This window comes from Myodes glareolus, chromosome 1, assembly GCF_982192425.1.
Source record: "Myodes glareolus chromosome 1, mMyoGla1.1, whole genome shotgun sequence".
In the NCBI taxonomy this organism is placed as follows: Eukaryota; Metazoa; Chordata; class Mammalia; order Rodentia; family Cricetidae; genus Myodes; species Myodes glareolus.
The window spans coordinates 138,310,202-138,335,844 of NC_142026.1; positions in this window are offsets into that span (position 1 = coordinate 138,310,202).

Consider the following 25,643-nt stretch of genomic DNA (forward strand, 5'->3'; position numbering starts at 1 on the left):
AAAGAAATTCTTCTTGCCTTAAGTTGCTTTAACCATGTTGTACTGGTTATTTTTTCTATTGTGGAGATATAATAGCATGACCAATAGCAGTTCAAGGAAGAGTTTATTGTACTTCGTGAGTCCATAAGGACAGGGAAGGGATGAGTACAGGTAGGCATGACAGCAAGAGCAAGGAGCTGACTGATCACATTTTCATCCATGCATAACAAACAAAAAAGTGGGGCAAGCCAAAAAATTCTACAGGTTGCCTCCAGTAATGGACATTCTCCAGCAAGGTTGCACTTCCTGTGGGTTTTATAACCCCTTCAAACAGTGCCACCAACTGGGAATCAAGTGTTCAAACACAAGTGTTCAAACACACTTCTCATCCAAACTGCCGCATGTGTATTTTATCTGAGCGATGAAGAAAGCAACCAAGCCCAGTGCTGTTGGAATTGGTGTAGAAAATCACACGTTTTCCCCGGAGGAGAACATTAAGAATGTGCTAGAAGGTTCATACAGGACACATCTTGTTCATGTGCTTTCGGGTTCTCAGTCACACTGGTTATGTAGCGCTGTCGTTGAGGATCTCGTTGGTGTCTCAGTGTCTGCATTCACTACATAGGTGTCCAATCAGCTATATCAGTACCCCACTCTCCCAGTGAAACAAAGCGACGAGCACAGAACTCTTGGCTTCCTGGCACAACTTAAGTATTCTTCCTTTGACGTGAATTGTAAGTCTAGAGGCTAAATAGCTACCTCGGAATCAGAATGCAAAGGAGAGTGTCTGACTGCCTGTTCTTGAAAAGGCAGTGCCTCCCCCCACTTTTTTTTTTTTTTTTGCAGTTTTTAGTGACTCATCTTTTATTCCAGTTAATCATGGTACAAAGCGAGTCAAAAGAATTCCGGCTCAACATGAATAGCATTATAAACCCAGGCAGGAGTTCAGAGGTTTTTACAAGAGATATCTATAATTATTGCTTAGGCTGCCAACATTACAATAGAAGCCATAGCTCCAAAGAGCAGGCATAAAATTCCTATTAGCCTTATGGAATATACACAGATTCAATTCTAAAATTCAATTAATTCAAGGTTAACGCCACATCCTCGTTTGAGGAAATAGCAGTGTGAGAATTTTCATTATTTCTGTATTTCATGGAGCAATATATTGAACTATTAAGTGTTATACTTAGTCCTATATGGTAGAACCTTTGAAGAAGCAGAAAAGTGTGATATTTTGTTAAAATGTATCATTTTTAATAACAGAAGTATTAAAGGTAAAATTTAAGTCATGTTAGAATATTCAGAGAAGAAAGTAAAAAATAAAACACTTCAAATTTTATCCCCAGAAGTAGCTGTTGTGGACTATTGGACTGTTGTGCATTAGAACATAATGGTGGCATTCTCTTCCAATTCTATTTGAGGGGGACATATCACAGTGTGAATTTTTATCATGAAACAAAGAGAGGGGGGGAGGCAGGAGAATTATCTGTATGCTGTCAATCATGTATTTTAATAAAATGCTGATTGGCCAGGCAGGAAGTATAGGTGGGTCAACCAGACAGAAAGTAGAGGCGGGACAATGAGAACAGGAGAAGGCTAGGAAAGAGAAAGCCCATTCCTCCATTCCTGCCCAGACCACAGAGAAGCAAGATGTAACCTGACCCGCTGGAAAAGGTACTGAGACACATGGCTAACACAGACAAGAATTATGGGTTACCGTAAGATGTAAGAATTAGCTAATAAGTAGCCTGACCTAATGGGCCAATCAGCTTTATAACTAATAGATCTTTGTGTGATTTTCTTTTGGACTTGCCAGCTGTGGAGTACCAGGCAGGACAGAAACCCCAACAAGCTGGCCCTCATGTTAAGAGAGAGAGAGGGGGGGGGGGAGAGAGAATATTTCTTTTTTGTTTAAAATTTGATTATATTTTAAAGCACCTTTTAGAAGTTTTGTTTTGGAAGATATTTCTAGGCATCTTCATCTCAGGTTTTCATTTTGTTGTATATATATAATATATATATATATATATAATATATCTAGCTACTTATCTCTTCATCCATCTATCCATCTATCAATCATCTGTTATTTATCTGTATATATATTTATCTATCATCTATCCATCCACCATCTACCTATCCACCCATCTACCTATCCACCCATCTATCTATCTATCTATCTATCTATCTATCTATCTATCTATCTATCTATCCATCCATCCATCCAGGCCAGGTCTAATGCAGCTCTGCCTGCATGAAACTCACTATACCATATAGAGCCACATGGTCTTACATCATTCTTCCCCATGTTGTGAGCACTGAAATGACAAGTATGCACCTAATTCAGTTTTTATACTGCTGGGGTCAAACCCAGGACCTCAGTCTTGCTGGGTGGGCATCTACTGAATGAGTTCTAGCCCTGCTGGGCTCACTTAAGGTAGAAGATTGTGTATGCATGCATGCTGGCTGCAGTGACATGTATAATGTTTTGTTATCTGTTGTAATGAAAGCAGTTGCAACCTGTGTTCTTAGGAAAGAGGAAAATGTTCCTAAATATAATCCTTAGGCTGAATGTTCACTCCATAATTGTTCCTGGTACACATTTACAAGCTTTCATATCATCTCTTGTTTTTTCTCCCCCACCCAAACCACTGAGTATTTCAGCTTTTCTTGATATCAATTGGACATCAAGCTTGTTTTTGCTTATTTTTTGAGAATTTCACACAATGATCATTTTGTCATTCCCTTCTCCTACTTCCTCTCAGCTCCCCAGATCTCTACACATCTAACTTCATATACTCTTTCTTAATTGGTTTCTTTGTTTGATTGTTTTAATCCATGAAGTCAAGTTGGCATTGGCAGACTCTTCCTGAGCCTGGGGCCTGCCCTGGGGTATGGTCAGTACACCAGGTATCACTCTGGTGAAGAAAACTGACTTTTCTTCCAAGCAGTGATCAAAAGCAGAAGAGATTCTTAGGAGCTCAACTTGGGGGTCATGTCTTTGCTTACATGCTAACATTTTGTCTGGGTTAAGCTTGTTCGGGTCGTGTGCATGCTGTTACAATCTCTGGGAGGTCATGTGTGCATCTGCCCTGTTGTGTCTGGAGATCAGCATTTCTTGGAGGACATCACCACCTCTGGCTCTCACAATCTCCCCATCCTCTCTTCTGCATTATTAACCTGAGTCTTGAAGAGAGGGTGTGACAATAGATATCTCATTTAGGGCTGGAACTCCAAAGTCTCTTATTTTCTGCATGCTGTCCAATTGTGGGTCTCTGTGTTGTAAGAGTGCCATTTGTTTGTTCCTGGCTGCTCAGCCCCAAAATAATCACACAGAAACCATATTATTTGCAATAATGTTTGGCGAATAGCTTATGCATATTTCTGGCTAACTCTTATATCCTAAACTAACCCATCTCCATTAATTTGTAATTAATGGCTTACTGGGTAAAGTTCAGGCATCTGTCTCCAGTGAGGCTACATGTCTTCTCCCTGATTCTGCCTTCTTTCTCCCAGAATTCCAATTTCCACTTACCTCTATCTGCCCTGCTATAGGCTCAAGTCAGCTTTCATTTTCATTAATGATAATCACAGCATATAAAGGGGAATACCACATCACCTCCCCTTTTCTGTCTAAATGAAAAGGATTGTTTTAAATTTAACACAGAAAAATTACATAAAACAAAACAGTTATCAAGCAAGAATTACAGTTACAATATTTATATCTATTTTATCTTTCATCATAATTAAGGAAAACTATAACTATATATTCTTCAACTCCACCAAATTCTCCAGAAGGATATAATATTAGATAAGTAAACAGAAAGTACATTGTAAGCAACTTCTAAAAATCTAGAATTGACAGAGACATCTCAATACCTGGACAGTCACCCAAAGTTTTTCTGTACCATTGGAGCATCCATCTTCAGCCTATAGGCCCATAGTATCCAGCAGACTTTTTCATGAAGCAGGAAATTTCAAAGACAGTTTTCCCTACATTGGCAGTTTTTCAGCCACTATCTTTCATGTCCTTTGTCTGGCAGTCTCTTTCATGAAACAGGAACCGCAAAGGATCATCTCACCTTTAGGCAAGTTCAGCAGTTATCTATTCATGGGTTCTGCGTGTCCAGTTCATACAACATACCATCAAGCAGCCCAAACAAGAGCAGTTTCTTGCCCAAATGGTGAGTAAACTCCATAAGGAGCCTCCTGGATGCCCATCTTTCTCTTACGTTGTTAGTGCTGCCAGGAGCAGATATGTCCCATGGTCATGAAAAGCCCTAACTTCTTAAAACATTTTAAATTCCATATTCTGAATGTCTCTGAAAAATTTTAAGAATACTTATATAATTAAAATATATCTCTATATATCTAAAAACCTAACTAACATAACTACAAGTTTGACTCTTATAGATGGTTATTTATTAACCTATATATTTTTTTTGAGACAGGGTTTCTCTGTAGTTTTTGATGCCTGTCCTGGAACTAGCTCTTGTAGACCAGGCTGGCCTTGAACTCACAGAGATCCGCCTGCCTCTGCCTCCCGAGTGCTGGGATTAAAGGCGTGCACCATCACCGCCCGGCCTAACCTATATTTCTTAATTATACATTACATTTTTAAATGAGCTGAACAAACACAATATCTTAATCAAGATCAGAAATACGTATACACAGTATAACAAAGTTGACCTTAAATTTGTATCAATAAACCAAGATCCATACCAATGCAAATCTCTATAGCCTATCCCCCTTTAAATGGAAAGAAACATTTATAAATAGTATTTGGGAATTTGGGCATAGTTCTTTCCAAACTGCTTCCTGCTTTTTTGTTGGGCAAAGTATTTTTGGAGGTATTCATGATGACCTTTCAAGAGGTCTTAGTCCATCAAACCACATTAGTCTGGAAGAATTCCATGGGTTCTCATCCTCTGTAGAAACAAACAAAGAACATCTTTTCCAAAACAACCTATTCTCAAACTCAAATTTTAAAATAAAGATACCTATATGTTGATTTAGCTTAGCAGCCTGAACAATGAAATGTCTCTCTGTACTTAGCTCCTTCACAGTCAAAAAAGTCAAAGAAACCACAATAATATACATAATCCAGACTCTCTGTGTATTTTCCATCTTTATGTGGGTTAATTTTCTTACTCTATTACTTTTTCTACAAGCTTATTCTGTCTCCTTAAAGACTTTGTCTTATTTTTTAAAGATAATTTACTTCTTTTTAAAATCTCTATAATCTTTTTTCTTCTCTCTCCCAAGCCTATGTACATTTTTTAAACATTTAGGTGATGTGGGATTCTCCTCTGTATGCTGTTATTACCATTAATGAATAAAGAAAGCTGGCTTGAGCCTATAGCAGGGCAGAATAAAGGTAGGTAGGGAAAACTAAACAGAATGCTGGGAGAACAAAGGTAGAGTCAGGGAGAAGCCATGTATCCCTGTTGGAGACAGATGCCAGAACTTTACCAGTAAGCCACAGCCGTGTGGCAATATACAGATCAATGGAGATGGGTTAGTTTAGGATACAAGAGTTAGCCAAAAGTACACGTAAGCTATTGGCCAAACAGTACTGCAAATAATATGGTTTCTATGTGATTATTTCAGAGCTGAGCAGCCGGGAACAAACAAGCAGCACTCTTACAACTAATTGGTGCTCCAACATGTGCTCGCTAAATCCACATAAAACTTGAGAGGGCTTAAAAAGGAATTCTAGGCACAAAAGAACAGAGTTAAGCACAGATTATTGGTAACCAGCATTTTGCTGACTGCTGGTGGCATGCTGCAGCTCCTTTAAGAAAGATTTTCCTGATTCAACAGTAGCAGAAAAAAAGGGAAATTTTGAAATGGCAGCTTCCTGGACAGAGCTGGCAGCATGAACTCTGGCTCTTTTAGGAGGAGATGGGTAATGTGCTGCAAGTTACTTGGTGGCAGCATGGGCCAACTGGTTACCAGAGTTGAAGTGATGAGAATGACTCCCACCCAGCAGTCTCAGTGGTAGTGAATGGACCTCTGCCATGCCAGACTGGGCAGAGCCAAAAGACAAAGCAGCCTTAGTACTAACCAAGTCATTTAATGTTTTAAAGAAGTGTTCCTGTTAAAAAAAGGATTACAGATACACAACAAAGACAAATTCAGATTTAAAAAAACTACTTCTTTCTCTGTGTTATTTGGCATCTACTATATGAATAAGCTTCTCTGATGAGTGTTGAATAATGCATTAATCTATGGGTATATCAATAATTTGTTAGGAATTATTTTATTGTTATTTCCTTTTAGAATATTAATAGTAGGTTTTCCCCCAGGGACTGTGACATATTTAACTTCAGGTTCTTGGCCCCATTCACAGTGTCAGGTATGGGTTCCATCTCATAGAATGGACCTAAATCCATTTCTAAAAAATGGTTGGAAACTCCCATAGCATTAATGTCACTATAGTACAACATGTCAGGTATTTGGAGGTAAATCAGTCATGAGGTAGGGCAGATGTGTGTCTGGTCCTCAAGGACCATGAAAAAGAAAAAAATCAAGCAAACAAAAATAGTATATGTGGTTATAACTAATAAAAAAAAATTGCCGGTGATGACATCTGAGGTTCTGGGGTGACAGAAAGAAAGTTGAGAAGAGGACAGGGGTGGTAGCAAGGGAAAAGAAAGTGCAGAACTGTGCAGAGCCCATCCTCAAGTTGCAGTGGGACCATGTAAGGGTTTGTTGATGAGCAAAGGGATGCACAGCGCATGACCCGATTGTTTCTTATGGAGATAAGAAGACACAGCACACTATGTTTTGTATGTTGGAGGGTGAGCACTTGCATATTGATCACCTTCATAGACACTGCTGTCACTGCCCACCGGAGGACATTAGGTGGTTGTATCCACTACCTAGGACTAAGAGTTGCTTTTTTGGCTATAGGCAAGGTCATGGACTATTCCTATGTAGATTTCTCTTTAGGGCATTGTGTAATACACATCTGAAGTTCTAGCTAGCTTTGCCAAGAAATGAATTAGTGAGTATCATTAGATGGGAAAATGGATGTATTCTATCTGTATCACAAACATTAGGATCATAGAATAAGTATGATAATTCCATTCCAATGTGAGATACTAGGTGACTTGTGAAAGCTTTGGTTTTCAAATAGCTGCTTTCTAAAAAGACCTTTGACTCTATAGTTCCATGAATAGTTATTTTTAATAATGTGGAAACCAAGAAAAATTTTCCTTAGGCAAAAGTTATTACCTGTTCCCTTCTTTAATACATTTTTTGCTGTTATAGAAGCTATTCAAATACATTGTTGAGAATAAGAAGTAAAGACAAGAAAGATAGCTAAATAAATGTCTTATTTCTGCCACATAAAAACTACCAGTGTTAATGCCTTATAAATATTATAAGCATGCAGCCATGTATTTTCTCTTATCATCTCCTATTACATTTTCCATAGCTACCACTAAATGCTACAGGCAGAAATTCATAGATAATACAGTCAATTCCATTCATGATCCCGAAGTCCAAAGTCAGTGGCCTGTATTTGATGAAGACCTTCTTGTTGTTCAGAACTCTCTGAAGGGTCCTGAGATGATACAGAAAATGCTGTGTTGTGTCATGGAAAGCACAGATAATATATTGAGGCAAACTATTGATTATGACAAACCCAGTGTAAGGATAAACACAGGCTCAGAATCATATTCATGAAATAGATCAATAACTGAGAAATTCAATCCCTTCTTGAATATTCCATATGGTCTCAGTTCTGGCTCCCTCATCGTGGAGACTCAACTGTGAAATGAGTTTTGGTGAGGATATTGAAGCCACAGTGCATACTTAAACAGATTTAATGCATGCAAGAGGATAACACCTTTACTCTATTTTTATCTTCAGTAAGTTTGAGCTCCCCATTTTAAAATAAAATAAAATAAAATAAAATAAAAAGGCATCTCATTTAAAAACCATACTAATTTCCAAAGTCTTCAGTTTCTAAATATGATCATTTCTAGCTGTCTTACCTAAACATCCAAGTCAAGTCTATATTGCATCTATGTATTAGTATCAAGTGTATGGCTCTGCCCTTTCCATTACCAAGGAGAGTTGAAGAATCCTTCTTCTCACCCTGGATACGTGTTCTGTGGGTGCTTTGGGTGATCCCTGCTCCACTTGAGGCAGAGTGGAAGGCAGCTGCTTCCCTTTCCTCCTTCACACAGGCCTGGCCAGGCAGCCTTAGCGAATGAGTGCCAGGAACAACCTATGTGTTCCCTAGATGTGAACACAGTGACTTTATATCTGGGTCGAGTTGGGCATGTTTCAAAGCAAGTCATTGCAGGCTGCCTTGCAGAATACAGAGGGGCACAATGAGAGTGATGTGTGTGTCTATGGTGTTTGTCCTTACTGACTGCAGGCTCTAACAGAATCAGCATGGAGATGTGGGGCAGAGAAAATATATGTTCGTGTGTACGGTCGTTTTCATTTCCAAGAGAGGGGATATTTTTAATTGACACACATACAAAAATTATTATTTGGCAATTTCAGGCATGAATGTAATGTATTTCCACCACATCCACCATGCTGCCCACCTCCAGGGTGCCCTGGACTCCCCTGTCCCCATCTCCTGTCTTCTTCTCTTCTTTAATTCCCAGTGTGCTGATCACAGTTACACTAGCTAGTATTCTCTTTCCCTTGCTGATCCTTCCCACCCTAATCCCCAGAATACAGTGGACAGAGGTGAAAATAGCCTAGGAGAGGAAGGGAGCAAGTTGCCATGACTACCATGCCATTCCAGAGTCTACCCTGGAAGTACCATGGAGGGAACAGGCTCTGGAAAGAGGGCTTTTCACCATTACAGTTTGGTTAGAGAGCTGAAGAGTGTTGGTCTCTCCAACTTACAGGACTGTTCACTGTCTAAAGAACCTAACTGAGTTAATTTCCTCCAGGACAGTAGGAGAAATTCGAAATCACTTGGTGGCTATATGCTATTCCATTGTGCTATCTAAAGAACTAAGTATAGACAGTTGGTTGTTCTAATCTCCTAGGGAAACAATAGGAAAGTAGAAGAGACCCTGGAAGGCTTTTTATACGTGTTTTTCCCATGTGAAACCCATCCATGGCGAATGAGCAACTTACCTGATTAATTACATCATCATGTAAGCTAGCCTTTGCATAGAATCTGTTGGTTACAGAATACATCATTTACTATTATGACTATGTTTTTTTCCTCTCTGAGTTTCTGAGTAATATCTGCTTTAGAAGGTTACCACAGCCTTTTTATTGTCTCATTTGTTCTGTCTTCATTGATGTGAATATTGGGATGGTATTTTCAACGTTTCTAGTTAGATCTTTATTTTCAGAATCAATGGATCATCTCTCTGTACTTAGTATGTGCATCAGCAGGTGGCCTGGCCCATAGGTTTGAGGTCTGTGGTCATCAGCCCAAGGAGAAAACAGGTCTTAATGCTAAAGAACAAAGAAAGAAACACACAAATGAAGCAAATGTCAGGAAAGCTGTGTAGGCTATAGGGTGCTTCACCAAAGGAAGGACCATGTCCTTCCACTCAGATCATCATCTGTTGGTGGAGGGAGGCGCTTGTTGGTTCTAGGCCGCTTAGCCCCAAAATAATCACACAAAACTGTATTAATTAAATCACTGCTTGGCCCACTAGCTCTAGTTTATTATTGGCTAACTCTTGCATATTTATTTAGCCCGTTTCTATTAATCTGTGTATGGCCACATGACTGTGGCTTTCCAGCTAAAGTTCTAGCATCTGTCTCTGGTGGGGCTACATGGTGTCCCTCTGACTCTGCCCTTCTTTCTCCCAGCATTCAATTTAGTTTCCCCACCTACCTCTATTCTACACTATTAGGCCAAGCCAGTTTTCTTTATTCATTAATAGTAATTATAGCATACATAGGGCACTCCCACATCAATCATCTTGTATGATGAGTGTTTACATTATGAGTACACATTGTGAGTATATAAAACAGTGAGAGTAAAAACAAGGAATGCAAGCGATTGACAGATGGCAGCAAAAAAATGCTTTCCTTGGAATCATGACATTTAACCCAGGGTAAGGGATCTACAAGGAACAGAGCAACATTTCATAATAACGCCTACTTCCTCCACTAAATAAATGTATTAGAAGCAGTTTTAGAAAAGTGACTCCCTTTCCTCTCTTGACAAAGACCCCACTTGGAGCGTGGAGTGATGGTATAGGGTCAGGCTGTCGAATGTCTCAGAAGAGTGAGCGCAGGGCTCTTCACTGGAAAGATGTGAATTCACTGCTGACAAGTATCGTTTCTTTAGCAGCTCAGTCGGGAGGGGTGTGAGGCACGCGCTATTGAAGAATAGCATGTCTTTATTTGAAGACAGGCTGTTTAGAAGCCTGGAGATATGGCCTCCGTATCTCTACCGGAGCTTTTCAAAAGCCCTGATAGTCAGAAGTTGTTCAGAGAGGGACAGAGCTTCTCTCCAGGAGGCTTGCAGGAGCCTGGGTGCTCACTGACATCAGGCCACAGCCTCGCTTGACTGCTCCCCCTTGACACACAAATCTGGATAGTTCTTGGCAAGGAGTGCTTTGTCTTAGAGTTCATATTTGTTGTTCCTAGAATCAGGCTTTTCATTGCCAAAACTCCCATTCACCAAGACTTCAGTGTCATCTTCGTAAGTTGTTACAAGGTGTGTATGGGTCATAGCATCACCGACATATAACAAAGCATGACAGCAAGAGCACATTCAGTAGACCTACCTCCAGAAAGGTTACTCAGTGTCTTCCGCTCTTTGTCACCAAGACCATCACTGAAGAGATTTAAAACAATGGCCCATTCTTTCTGACCTTCAAAATTCTTGTATATGTGTGAATTGTGCTTCCTTTAAGTTTATGTATTTACTTTATTATTTTATAATGCAAACCATCTTCTAAGCAAAAAGAAGAAATTAAAAAAAATTTAGAAAATGATTAAGGTGCCATTTCTGGCCTCATTCCTGCAGTACTGAAGCGAGAAGCTGATGGTGTCTGCCATCTTCCTGGGTGGAAGAGACAATTCTCATTAGACTCCTGCGCAATAAGATCCACAGGCAGATTCTACTTCTCAAAGAAAATTGCAAAATGTGCCCTGCCCTGATGAGTGCTCTGAAATGCTGTTTCCATGTCTTGACATTAAGTTGAGGTCGATAACAGCGTTGAGCTGTAGAGGACTATAGGATGGACAGACTGCCTCTGAGGTGAGATCATCAAACGGCATCACCATCCTTCTGGGGTGTTTCTTCCACAGTCTGGAAATGACACCACTGGAAAACAGAGAACTCCATGAGGAAACTCAGGGCCCCAGAGAGGCAGATAATTTCCTGTAGGCAGAGACTTCTCCTTCATTTGCCGGCTATCGGCTAAAGAAGTTCTCATAGCAATTTCTCAGATAGGGAGATGTGCACCAAATAATGTCATGTATTATTTGAAATGATAAGAAATGTATGGCTTCATTTCCATGAAAGGAGTATCTATTTATTATGCAGTCTTTTTAAAAGCAGAATATCTGCTGCCAGTGTGATGGTGCATGGTATCTATCACTCAGGAGGCTGAGGCAGGAGGATTTCAATTTTAGGGGCAGCTTGAACCATTTAACATTATCCCAGTCAGGTTCTTCTGTGTAAGAAGATCTTGTCTCAAACCAAAATCAGTCAGACAGTAACAAAACATATGTGTAAGCCATTTTTTTTATCTTTTATAGTAAGATGATAGATACATAAATGAAAAAGGCAAGCCGGGATATTTGAATCTGTTGACAGATGAATATATATCGCAAGAAAACATATCAGAATATCAACATTTGTTGTATCTAAGGCATAGGATAGTCAATGGATTTTGTTTTCACATTTCCCTCGTCTGGTTTTTCTAGTTTGTCTTTCAAATATCACAAGTCATTTAAAGTAAAAATCATGAAACCACACAATTTAAACTTTATCTGGTGCTGTTCACTGTATGGTGCAGCCATTCATGTTCTTTGGAGAAGCCTAGTTCCCCAGCAGGATGAGAGTTTGATGATGCTCTTGGTATGGGCTCTCTCTGCTCCCTGACATCTATAATTACCCTGTGTGGCTGATGGTGTAGGGTGCAGAATGCTCTGCACTGCTAATCCGAACAAGGGCTATGTATGGTTCCCTACTTTCCCTGTACCCAGGAGACCTCTCTTCCCATTTCCTTGAGATCTTAGCCATATTTGGTCAGAGCAGCATGGCTAGGAAACCCACAAGACTTTCCATTTATGGAGAGTTCAGAAAACAGATTCTTATACTCTACTTCTTGCTTGACAACCCCCACGTTCATTGATATTCCTAGACAAACCCCGTAGTTTATGTGCTTCTCGGGAAAAATGTTTGTTTTCCATCTCTGTAATAAAAGACCAGAGGAGATCAGCTTAAATGGAAGGTGTTATTTTGGCTCATGGGTTCAAAGTGTTCAGTCTACAGTGGCTTGGCTCATTGGTGGCAAAGGACATCATGATAACAGTACATGATAGAGGAGGCTTATAGTTCGCATAGCAGCTAAGGAGTAGATTAAAAAGATGAAAGGAGGGCTCCCCTGTGAGGATGGATTCCAGTGACCTAACCTGCTCTTCAGCTTCTACTTTCTAAAAGTTTGCCACCTGTCAGTAGTGTGTCAGATGGACGTCAGACACCAAACAAACAGACATTTGAAAAACTTTCTGGATACAAACTATAAAAATAAAAGCAAACTGAACAACGATCTCCTCTCCCTTTGATAAAGGCCATTTCATAACATCAAAGGACGCCCTATTTAGCCCTCCAATTGAAAGCAGGTTCGTTGTGAACGAAAGCTAGCTGCCCTTGTCCATAAACACCTGTCCTGATCTCTGGGAGGCCTCTCCGTCTTCCCCTGAATCTGTGTAGACAGGAAAGTCAGCTTCTCTTCCGAAGATGGATGCCACACATCTCAGTGGCCTAGGACACTTTAGGGAATGCATTTTTAAACAATGCTGATTTAGTTGAGCATCATCTGAAATAAAATGGGCATTGTTTTTCATTTTCATTGTCCTAATGGGTACTAAAAGACAGGGATTTGCCATCAGATGGACCCCAGGCTCTGCCACCAGATGGACCCCAGGATCTTCCTGGACACAACTCCTGTGACTTCTATAGACCCCTCTCGTGATTAGACTCAAACATCCACTTACTTCTAGAACACTTCCTCTGGGTCAGCATAGCAAACACATGCTAAGATTGACACAGAATGAGGAATTTACATATAGAAGCCATATCTATAACATCTTTTCCATGAAAGGATAATTTAAAGAAATATATAAAGCATACCTGCTAAGGATATTATGCTCTAATAATTTGTATTCATTAACTTAGAAGGCAACACTTTATAAGCAATATTTTAAAACTACTTGATAGGGTCTTTCTAAGTTTGGCAGAGAAAATAAAGTTTATAACATCTAAATATCTCAGCGTAGCAGATAAAGAGATCAGTTACCAAATGCAGATGTGAGCTGACAGCAGAACTAATGGCCATTGAAGGAACCTCGCTGCAGCTGCTGGGATCATTCAATAGTGAACAGAGCTAACTATGAAGAATAAAATGGGAACTGAAAAAAAATAAGTGATAAACAACACCCCAAGGGACCAGTTGTACTTAATAACAAATTAAATGGAACCTCTTAGAACAAGCTCAAGGCAGCAAGGATAGAGGAACCATACACATGAGTGCTAGAACCGCCAGGCCTTGTGGGAGATGAAAATAGGAAACCCGCAGAGGCTGGGAGACAGCACCAAAGAAGGAAAGGCAGATGTAATATTTCAGTGAAATGAAAACACAGATTCACAGTCTGCACCCTTGAATATTGAATGGTTAAGTAGCTGACTGACAGGGGAAAATGAACCACAGTAAGACCCCATGAAGACTGCTCGCTTGCTTGACTGACAGACACAACAACTGAAAGCAATGGAAGCAGGAGAGAGCAGGTCGCCAGAAGAACACATTAAATTTGAGTGACAGAAAGTGAGTAAATCCACATCTTAGGGTTGAAAACAAAAGTTGTTTTCCAACAACATCCTTGTCTTAGTTATTGTTCTATTACATGAAGAGACACTGTGGCCAAGGTCATTCTAAAAAACAGACAGCATTTACCTGGGGGCTTGCTTGCAGTTTTAGATGCTTAGTTCATTATCTTCGTGGTGGAGACAGACAGGCTCGGTGCTGGAGCAGGAGCTGAGAGCTTAACACCCTTGAATACAGGCAGCAGGCAGAGAGAGCTAGAGATATGGGGACTGGTGTGGGCATTTGAAATTTCAGAGCTGATCCCTAGCTATGTACCTCCTCAAACTAGGACTCACCTCCTCCCACAAGGACACACCTCCTCCCACAAGGACACACCTCCTCCCACAAGGACACACCTCCTTCCACGGGACACACCTCCTCCACAGAGACACACCTCCTCCCACGGGACACACCTCCTCCCACAGAGACACACCTCCTCCCACAGGACACACCTCCTCCCACAGAGACACACCTCCTCCCACGGGACACACCTCCTCCCAAAAGGACACACCTCCTCCCACAAGGACATACCTCCTCCCACAAGGACACAACTCCTCCCACAGGACACACCTCCTCCCACAAAAACACACCTCCTCCCACAAGGACACAACTCCTCCCACAGGACACACCTCCTCCCACGGGACACACCTCCTCCTACAAGGACACACCTCCTCCCACAGGGCCACACCTCCTACACAGGGACACACCTCCTCCCACATGGCTACATTCCTACTCCTTCCAAGTAGTTTACCAGCTGGGGACTAAGTATTTAAATTTAAGATCCTATAGTAGGCATTTTTATTCAAATCACCACAAACCTAAAGAAAACTTTTACTAGTCACTCACTGATAGCATCCTATGCTTTGAAAGGCTATGCTTTGAAAAAAGGAAAATTACCCCAGAAGGGAGAGTCATGTAAAGATAAATAATAAGTAAGATAAAGGTAAATTTTGGACTAAGCATAAATAAGGATTTCATAATACGTAAGAATGGCAGGTGTGTGCAAGTGCATATGTGAACTTTTGAGAATGAGTGTGTGTGTATAAATATCTGCATATATGTTCATGTATGAATATGATTATGTGTATATGTATGTGTGCACAATGGAAAAGGAGTGTTTGTATGTATGAATATATATTCATGTGTGTGCAAGCATTTGCATGTGCATCATGTACACATGTATGTGTGCATATAAACACATACCTGTATACATGTGCCTGTATGTGCATGTCTATGAGCATGTGTGTTTATCTGTGTGTCTAAGTATATTTACATAAAAGTATGTGTAGGTTCATGTATACATGAACATCGTATGTATCTATATACATGCATATGTGTATGTGCATATAAGTATCAATATGTGCATTTTTCATGTGTGTGAACATGAACATGCCTGTGTGAATATATATGCGTGTGTGTGAGTACATGCTGCGTACCTGTATGATTGTCTGCACATTGATATGTGTGCATATATGAGCGTGTGTATATGTACATGTGAATATGAGTGGGAATATCATTATAGGACCAATGAGAGGTAAAATTTGAGGCTGAGGTCATTCAGTCTTGAGAATAGGTAACTAAGTAAACAAAATCCACGTGTATTGATCACAAATACCGACCAAGGCCAGAGTGGTACAGGACTGACAGGTTTTTCAACATTAGAAAACAAAAGAACAAAGCATAACAGGATTACGCAGATATATTACAACATCCCAGTGTAGCTTAAACAAAGCAAAAAGCTCCTAGTAATTTAGGAACGAAGGGAAGCTGTCTCACAGTGATACAGATAGCATAAAAGTTCAGCATAAACACCTTCTCTGGTGGTGAAATGCTACACCACCTCGCACAGCCGGAAATATAACTGATTTTCCTCTATCAGTACATCTTTCTAATGTGGATTTTAAGCATTCAGGCAGCATAGCAAAGGAAAGAAATGACTCAACAAACCTTGGGAAGGAAGAGGTGGTTTCTATAATGAGCTACACCATCCCATAAAATAAAATATAGTGTGAGCCTCATATGTAATTTCGAAATTCCTAGTAGCTACTTTCAGAAAAATATACAAATTAATACATCTTGTTCCTTTGCGAGATCTGGGAGTAACAGTAAGGCAGAGACAGATCTTAAATGGTTTAGAACATTCCCTGTAAATGCTGAGCCACTTGATGGGGCGGGGGAGTGGTGGTTCTCCTGTTCTCAACACGGACCAGGCTAGGGTGTAAATGATGCTGAGAAATTGTCATTGATAGGAAGAAGCTGGAATGGTGTTTCTTCTTTACAGTTCCATGGATCTCAATAACAACGTGAAAAGACAAACTTCCCGAAGTATAACAAGATAGCGACTCTAACTTGAACATTAGTGTCCCCACCGTATTTTACTTTAGAGCTCTGTTTCCCGGATTGATGGTATCAAAAGGTGGTTGTGTAGAAATGTGGCTACCTCACCGTGGATTTGTCCTTCCCAAGGAGGTTCCAGTCCGTCATTGTATGAAGGCCCTGCTAGCTGTGGCCACACGTGAAACACAACAGGAGCCTGCCAGAATATAAACCTGCTGGGATTACTTAGCCCTTCCTCTGTGAAACATATTGTTATTTCCAAAGTGCATGCTTCATTTTGTTCAACCAGCTTTAACAGACTAAAACAATATCTTCACAATCACCGGCTAGAAAAATACATTGAGATGTAAAACAAATGATGTCACTATATCGACAGTTACTTGTACATAAAAGATAGCACAGTTAAGGCAAGAGTGCGCTGCCCACCTGTAATCACAGCAGTCAGGCAGGAGTGTCAGAAGTTCAAGGTCACTCACAGCTACAGAAAGAGTTTGGGTCCAGCCTGGTCTACATGATCCCCTATCTAACACCCTTAACCCCTGCAAAAAGATACCAAGATTAAAATTAGGAAGGAAACCACAAACTTGTAGAAAATATTTATAGGGTGTGATCACTGAAAAACTAAAATATCCAGAATATTAAAAATGAGTCTATTGATCAAAAGCAAAGGCAAGTCATATTGATCACTTTGTTGAGAAAAACAAAAACAGGTTAAAAAATAATGCAAGGAATATCATCAACCGTATTAGAAGTTCAGAGAGAGCCAAGTTAAAACCACGGGAAGGAAAGACATCCCCTGGCCACGCCCACAAATCGACCACCTTGCCTTCTTATCTCTCTCCTCTGGGAAAGATTAGCTCACGCTCTTTCAGGTTGTTAAATCGCACAGAAAGCTTGTTGAAATTAGCGCTGGCATAGTGGCCGAGATCAGGTTGAGTGAGCATGCTCACAATAGATGCCTTCTCAGTACAATGGCAGATCTATTAATTAGCTACATTGGGGTGAGTTTTGATGGAGTATTATAATTTCCTTTGAACGAAGACTTGTTTTCAACAGAGTTATCAGGTTACTGAAAATTTGATAGCTATTGCTAAAGGCATTTTTCTAGTCATTAGTTTTACTATTTATTTTTTATATGAAGGCCGTGTGTGTGTGTGTGCCTGTGTGTGTGTGTGTGTGTGTGTGTGCCTGTGTGTGTGTAACTTACACATAGAAATGCTCCTCAATTCACTTACAAATGATGAGTTTGCATGAGTTTTCCTGAATTCGTTTTGCTTTGACTTCTCTTCTGTCCTCCTCTCAACCGTAACCGTTATAATTTTGTTGCCCAGAGACCAGTGAACATCATGGCGTCTGCTTTATGAGCGACATCCTGCAGGCTGCTCTCCATGGACCCCACACACACACTCCCTCGAGGTCACCCTGCTGCCAGCGCCTCACTGTTTGCTTCCTGATTGCTTGCCAGTGTCACTCTCCCGCATGGACTGTCTCCTTCTCCTTCAGTGAAAGATCAGAAAACAAGATCTCCAAGGGCAGGAAGTTCCCTCCCTCTGTCCCCATGTCTCTCCTTACTCTTTCCCTCATTACTCTGTTCCAAGGTTCTCCACAGCTAAGAGACTACAGGGATGAATGCAGACTGAGAGGATTGATAGCCAGGAACCTCAGGCCACCAGCCACTCTGTGCCACCCACCGGACTCTTCCAACCCATTGTTAGGGAATGTTATTTTCAGGTGTGTGACTTTGTTTACGCTGCATTTGTTTAACTCTGGGAAGCTGTGTTGTTGTGCCTGTCTAAAATTCCTGATGGTCTAATGAAGACATGAATAGCCAATAGTGAGGCAGGAGCAAGGACAGATGGGGCTAGCAGTCAGGGAGCAAGAATAGGAAAACTGAGAAAGACAAAGAGCAACAAGAGAACAAGGGAGGACATCAGGGGCCAGTCTCACAGCTACACGGCAGGCCAAGCAGAAAGAAGTAAAGAAAGGTGTACAGAAATAGGGAAAGATAAAAGCCCAGAGGCAAAAAGTAGTTAGGTTAACATAAGACAGGAAAAACTGCCTAGAAACAAGCCGAGCTAAGGCCAGGCATTCAGAATTAAGAATAAGTCTCTGTGTGTGATTTATCTGGGAACTGGGTGATGGAAACCCCCCAAAAACCAAAAAAGTAAACCATCATACAACAATTTGTTATGCCCAAATCCCTTGCCCCTACACGTTGGGGACACAAAGGTACTTGTGCCACAGGTCACTAGGGAAACCAGGAATTTTAAACACACAGGGGCCAATTCTCAATGGAGGAGATAAAATACCTGCTTTTCTGTGCAGAAGGCTGGGGGTGGATTTTGTTAATGACCTGGTGACTTTTCTGCTGTTTGTAGAGGCAGACACCCACGTTCCCCAGAATAATTCTCTAAGACTCTTCCTTCCCAAGATGGTTACCTATCCTTAGGGGATGTGACAGATGTACTTTATGGTCCACTGACCTCTATGCTGTTGGTCAGAGAGCACTCTAGATTCTAGGCCCTTTAGCTATAGAACCCACCCTCGTGACCACATCTACTTTGTAAAGGAGTCTCTAGATAGTTCATACTTTTATTGTGAACTGGAAAGATTGTTGCCCTAGAAGTCATTCCCCAAAGTGTACTGTCTTTTAAATATGCTGACAATGGATACCCTGGTGGTCGACTCCTGGAAACTTGATCAAGGTTGTGGATCTGATCAATCTACATCAGCTCTTTGAGGTTCCCCGCCTGCATTAACACCTCCAGGATCCCCCTCACCGATTGCCTTCTTCATGCCTACTTCCTGTCTCAGTTGTCTCTTTCGGTACAGTGACTTCCCACAGGCCAACTTGGCTCTTTGCAGATCTGAGCACTGAGTGTAAGAGGCCAACACACTGTCAGTTCTAATGCTTTGAGAACAAGCTTGCCAGTGTGGAGGTTTTCTGCCTGGGGCTGCACACTGACACTTTTATGTTCTGTCCTGTCAGCTTCCTTGGGGTTTCAGTGCCAAGCAGGCAGAGTCTGAACATTCTCAAGGCAGCCATTGAAATGTAAATGGACCTGCACCACTGTTTCCCAAACTGAGAGGCACTCACACACAAATGTCCAATGCTAATGGGGTTCTGAAGTATTAAAAAAAAAAGAAATAATTCTCAAGTTAAATGGGTTTGGGAAGCGCCACACAGCCCTGGGGAGTTATGAACAGCACACTAAAGACTCTGTGAGACTTTACTGTGGAATTCCTTTGTGGTGCACAGCCACAACTTGGCAAGTTTCTTTGGTCCCAGAGTCTCTTTGCTGATTAGAGCTCGTTAACATTTTGGGGGGACACTGTTTATCTGGAGTGGAGAGGCCCAGAGATTTGCTTCCTTGTGGATCTCTCCCTAATCTTACACCTCAGTAGGCAAAAGAAGACTTGGGTTGGTGCTGTTCTTTCATTTTTCTCTTGTAATCCAGGGCCATTCAGTGATACCAGGGGTGTTTGCTAGTGAGACTCAAACTGTGTCACCAAACCCTGCAAGCTTCCTTAAAGTCCTTACCTCTTCCAGTGACTTTCTCTGACAGAGCCTCTCCTCTGTCAGTGTAGCCTGGGTAGGCTCCCTACACCTTAAGTCCTTCTGCTCTTGCCCCCTGGATGACTCCAGAGCTCTGGGCTTTGGTACGTCTGTCTCGTGGGCCCATTTTTATCTGTCTAGACTGTCATAACTTCTAGTCATCCTGGAGCTGGTTCAACTTCAGGGAACAAACACAAGTGAAGTGCCCTTTGTAGTTTTATTTTTCTCTTTCTTTGCTTAGATATTGAAGGGGTCGCCCAGTGAGCCCATTTCCCTTATCCAGACAAATTTTACTTTATTTTATTATTGTCTTTATTGAGTTATACATTTTTCTCCACTCCCCACTCTTCCTCCCCTCTCCCCTTCTACCCTCCCCCATGAACCCCATACTTCCAGTTTACTCAGGATATCCTGTCTTTTCCATCTTCCTATGTAGATAGATCTATGTGTGTCTCTCTTAGAATTCTGTCTGTTGTCTAGTTTATCTGGGGTTGTGACCTGTAGGCTGTTTTTTTGTGTTTTTGCTTTATGTCTAAAAGCCACTTATGACTGAGTACATGTTTATATTTGTCTTATCTCACTCAATATTTGGCTTACCTCACTCAATATGGTGTTTTATTGGAATAAATCACAAAACAATCCCATACCAGTCTGGAATTATGATTAATAGAAAGGTTATTTATTTAAAGGGAAAAACTTACAGATCACTGTCCTAGACAACAGCCCTCTGCACAACTAGGAAAAGAATCTGGTAGACAGAAGAGGATTCTGAAGCAAGAGAGGGAGCACATGGCTACTGCTGCTTTTTCAAGCCAAATAGACCATGCCCAGTGGGCTGGTACCTTAAAGGCTATTGGCTGAAGGAGCAAAAGGAGAAACCACAGCAGTGTTTTCTACATCCATCCATTTGTCTGTAAATTTCAAGATGTCATTATTTTTTTCTGCTGTGTAATACTCCATTGTGTAAATGTACCACATTTTCTCTATATATTCTTCAGTTGAGGAACATCTAGATTGTTTCCAGGTTCTGGCTATTACAACTAATGCTGCTATGAACATAGCTGAGCACTTGTTCTTGTGGTATAAGTGAGCATCTTTTGGGTATTGCTGGGTCTTGAGGTAGATTGTTTCCTAATTTTCTGAGAAATTGCCATACTGATATCCAAAGTAGCGGTACCAGTTTGCATTCCCAAGAGCAATAGAAGAGCATTTCCCTTACTCCACACCCTCTCCAGAATAAGCTGTCATCAGTGTTTTTTATCTTGGCCATTCTTTCAGGTGTAAGATGGAATCTCAGAATCGTTTTGATATGCATTTCTCTGATGGCTAAGGATGTTGGGCATTTCCTTAAGTGTCTTTCAGCCATTTAAAATTTGTCTGTTCAGAGTTCTCTGTTTAGGTCTGTACACCATTTTTTATTGGATTATTAGTTCTTTTGATGTCAAGTTTCTTGATTTCTTTGTATATTTGGAGACTAGTCTCTGTCTGATGTGGGGTTGGTGAAGATCTTTTTCCATTCTCTAGGCTGCTGTTTTGTCTTGTTAACTATGTCCTTTGCTTTACAGATGTGTCTTAGTTTCAGGAGGTCCCATTTAAAATTTTTACTTTAACTTTTCCATTTAATATTGAATTAAATGAATTCCAGTGAGATCTGGGCATGGTTCAAGGATACCCAGAATGTCAGTTGTAGGTTTTATCTAATACCCCAAATTTGGGTCAATCCATTCCTAAGCTTGTATCAAGAGCTTTGTAGAAGGTGAAATAAAATAGAGGATGATCCTATATCAACTATAATAGAGGATAGTCCTATATCAACTATAATAGAGGGTCAGAGGCAGCAAGACCCTTGTACCTCAGTAGTCATACGGCCTGGTCAAGCTGGCAACCTATGGCTCAGTGAGAGACCATGTCTCAAAAAACAAGGTGGTAAGCACCAAAGAAATATACTTTCTGACCTCTACACAGATGAGCATGAACTGCTCTCTTCCCTCTCTCTCTCTCTCTCTCTCTCTCTCTCTCTCTCTCTCTCTCTCTCTCTTTCTCTCTCGATTAGATTTCTAGAATCTGTAACTTGAGTTTCATTTGTTTCTTTCTCCACACCATAAACTCCATTTTTGTGAGGACTTCTTGGATGGTCCTTCATGAAGCTCTTCCCAGTACCTCCTACAGCATAGGAATCAAAATATTTTCTTCAATATTGTACTAAAAATGGATTCCTTACTTTGTGAGAAATAGTTATATGCAGTTTGCCACAAATAATTTTGATACCATCAAGAAGTTACAGTTTTATGTTTTGTGTTTCCCCTTGAATTCATTTTATTTAACCTTTCTCAATGATACCTGAATAAAGACCCAACACTGCTCTTTTCAGATTCCACAGCTTATATCATTATTTGTTGATTTTTCTCTCTTTATTAAATGGCTTGGCACTCTGACACTTCTAAGACCGAAACAGAAGAAAATTTTATGATCTTGGGTAAAATAAATAATTTCAAGGAGGAGGCAAAAAGTACAAATTATATTAAACAACCAATCAACTACTATTTGCTTCTGAAAACACTTTTCTACAGAGATGAACTCCTGAGTCACAGGTGAGGAAAAACCTGTCAAAAGTATATCTGGCGGATTGCTTATTTGCTAGGATTTACAAAGAACTCTTCATAAAAAAGATTTATTTTCTCTTTAGTGGTGTGTGTGTGTGTGTGTGTATGTGTGTGTGTGTGTGTGTGTGTGTGTGTGTGTGTGTACACGCGCGTGTGTGTGCAGTTGCCAGTAGAGGCCAAAAGAGGGCATCCTATCTCTTAAAGCTGGAGTTGAAAAGTAGTTTTGTGTCTTCTCACATAGGTGCTGGAGACAAACTTGGGTCTTCTCTACTGCACTATGTGCTTGCTCTTAGGCAATGAGTTATCATTCTTAAGATGAAATAACAGGACAAGTAGTGAGAGGAAGAATTACCAAATGTCTCCATTGTTTCTGCCACCCCAAGGGGTAAGAGTTACATAACTTCCTCCTGTATTACTAAATCTGTACATGTGGTAGGATCCCCCACACACAAGCAGGGTCTTCCTCTACAGACTTAGAGCCAATGTGAACAGGAGATTCCCTTGAGAGGAAACTTATGTAGGAGCAGAAGGTACCCACAGCCTTCTGTGGTTGGAAGAAGTCAACAGCTGCGCTTTAATAGATTATGTAGCAAGATATGAGACCAGTTTCTGTTGCAGTGGCTAGGAGCAGGCTTGTCTAAGAGCCAGCCAGAAAAAGAAGCCTCAGCTCAGTAGCCCCAGAGAGCTGCTCTCCTCTGATCCCTTGCAGGAACCTGAAAGGAAAGGTGGGCTCCTGGAGAGTCCGTGGTTCTGCAGCATCTTTATCTGATGTGAGACCACATCAATAATCTTGTAAAGGGGACCCTGATCAGGGGACTGTGCTGACCATGTTCATATTCCTAAGAATGACAGAGACATGATTTAAGTATGTATTGTTTTACACCATTAAATTTTGTGTCAAGTTTCACACAAGAAAATGTCATTACACAATCAAGTTTTTAAAATGCTCAACACTTTATTTTGGCTTTGTGATTTACCACCACAGAGTAGGGTGAAGACAGCAGATCGTATCTTCACAAGTGAGAAGACAGACTTACCCACATCTCAAGGACAGAAGGTTAATATCATGGCTGTTGACATTGCTTAGGAATATGACAGGCTATTACTGTAAGACTGCTCTGTGGTCTTAGTTCTCCAGACACAGAATTCCAACAAGTCGTCTGACAAACCTGAATCTGTGGACAATGTACACATTTGTGATCTGGCTTCCTGGAGTCTACCCAGGTCACAAATGGCAAGGAAACAAAAGCCTTAGAATTGTGTGTGCCAGAAAAAAATAAGCACAACAAAGCAAAACTAATGGGGTTATGATGTCTTAATATACAACAAAAGACCCTCACCATGGGGGAAGCTTGGTACAATTAGAACACAGTATCTAGATTTGTTAGTTGTAAAACAGTTGGTTTTGCAGATTTGAAAAGTATTGCATGCTACCATTAAGGAACATAGGGCAGAAGTATCTGTTCATTTTCTGTGTCGTCTTTGCAATCCTCTACACATCTAAAGTTATCTCAAAGTCAGAAGATTATTTAATGGTGCACTCAAATGCATAACCCAAAATAAGACATGCAGTGATAGCAGAGAGAGGAGTTTGAGGTACGGAAAAGATAATAGACATAAAGTTAAAACTCCAAACCTTCACATGTCAGTATATTGCCTTGAAGATTAATATAACCTTATCTGTATCATAACATTTAACTGATCTGGGTTTCCTCTCTACATGCTATGAATATGTTTTATTACCATGGGTTATTAAAGAAGGTATTTCGGCCAATGGCTTAGTAGAGTAGATGTGGGAAGACCTTCTGTATATGTGTTGTTTTTATTGGTTGACAAATAGAGCTGTTTTGGCCAATGACTTATCATAGCAAAGCCAAGTGGGAATCTGAACAGAGATATAGAGAGAAAGTAGGCAGAGTCAGAGAGATGCCAGGTAGCTGACACAAAAGTGTAACGTGCTGGTACCGGTAAGCCACAGCTTAGTGGCTATACGCAGATTAATACAAATGGGTTAATTTCAGATGTAAGAGTTAGTTAGAAAGACGCCTAAGCTATTGGCCAAACAGTGTTATAATTAATACAATTTCTTTGTAATTATTTGGGTCTGAGCAGTCAGGAAATGAACAGTCTCCTCCTACTTTTAATTATCTCAGTGGCTCGCTGGTCTGGCACTGTTGTCTATCAGCCTTTCAAAAAGCTTAGACTCCTAGGCTCGACTCTCAGTTCCTATAGCCCTTGTTTTGCCATTTGGAGATTTTTTTATATATATTAGCCAGTCTGTTTTCAGTAGAAATACCTTTTTAACAAAACTCCACAAAGTGAGGCAACAATAAAAGAAAACACATCTATTTCAAAAGACGCTTCATAAAAGAACACATCTGCTTGGCAGACAGCAATTGAAAGTCTTTCAAAGAGCAATGAAATTTAAAATGAGGTGTCACCCCATGCTTATGAGAATGGCTGACATTAAAAGACTGCCCATGTCACATGTTGGAAGAAGCATAGAACATTGTGTACTTGTATATTGCTGGTGAGAATAGAGATGATACAGCCAGTTCAGAGGGCTTAAAGTTCTTTAAAAATTAACCATGTGCTCAGCAGCACAGGTCCTAACTTTCCCACAAGAGAACTGGAAGCTTACTCCCAAGGAAGACTTGTCCAAGAATGCATGGAACTCTTTGTCCAGAATAACTGAAGAACTTGAAAGAACTCAAATGGCTACTAACAGTTACGTGGATAAATAATTTTTGGAAGATATATCAGAATGTAAATTCAGCAATGCATATTAGTAAGGACTGGACTAATGAAAGCAATTACCCTGAGTGAAAGAATGCAGATCTGAAAAGCTTCTATATTACACAATCGATGCAGACCTTTAGAAAATGCAAATGAGTCTGTTGTGAAACAAAGTGAATCAGGGGTTCCTTGAGTATGAGGCACAGATGGCTAGCTTGAAAGATTACCAAGAAGGAAGGGGAACTTGGGAGAGTGAGGGGAATGGTTTTTAAATCTTAATTTAATAGTTTTCTACTATGTGTCTTTTAAAATCTAAAGGAAGAGAAAACTCTATGGAGGTTAGAACAAACACCTTCTGTCTTACTCTGTCACCAGCAATCATTTGATTCT